Here is a 542-nt window from a genome sequence, read left to right on the forward strand (position 1 = left end):
AATATTATAATAACTTTCCATCATTCCTATTATTTTACTATTATTGTTATTAGGAAGGCGGTAAGTGAAATATAATTGAAAGTGTGGGCTTCCGGGACTTCCCTGGTGGTCCAGTGGCTAGGACTCTATCCTTCTACTGCAGGGGGTGCAGATTCAACCCCTGGTCAGAGAACTAAAATTCCACATGCCACAAGGTACAGCCAAAAAAAACCCAAAAAAGTGTGGGCTACACTGCCCAGGTTCATAGCCCAGTTCCACCAGTTAATAACCTTAGGCAGGGACCTCCCTGGTAGTCCCATGGTTAAGAATTCACCTGCCAATGCAGGGGACAGAGGTTCGATCCCTGGTCCAGAAGATCCCACATGCTGCAGAGCAACTAAGCCCTTGTTCCACAACTACTGAGCCAGCATTCTGGAGCCCAAGAGCCACAACTATTGAAGCCCATGGGCCCTAGAGCCTGTGCGCCTCAAAAAGAGAAGCCACTGCAATGAGAAGCCTGAGCACTGCAACTAGAGAAAGCCTGCAAGCAGCAACTAAGAACC

At 48.0% G+C, this 542-nt stretch overlaps 1 protein-coding gene across 1 annotated transcript in view; it reads right to left on the reverse strand.

The window, feature by feature from the left end:
* Nucleotides 1-542, reverse strand: part of SMC1A (structural maintenance of chromosomes 1A) — a 41,459-nt gene that overhangs the window by 37,369 nt on the left and 3,548 nt on the right. The window lies entirely within an intron of this gene.

This window comes from Bison bison, unplaced genomic scaffold (genome assembly GCF_000754665.1).
Source record: "Bison bison bison isolate TAMUID 2011002044 unplaced genomic scaffold, Bison_UMD1.0 scf7180017864376, whole genome shotgun sequence".
Taxonomy (NCBI): Eukaryota; Metazoa; Chordata; class Mammalia; order Artiodactyla; family Bovidae; genus Bison; species Bison bison.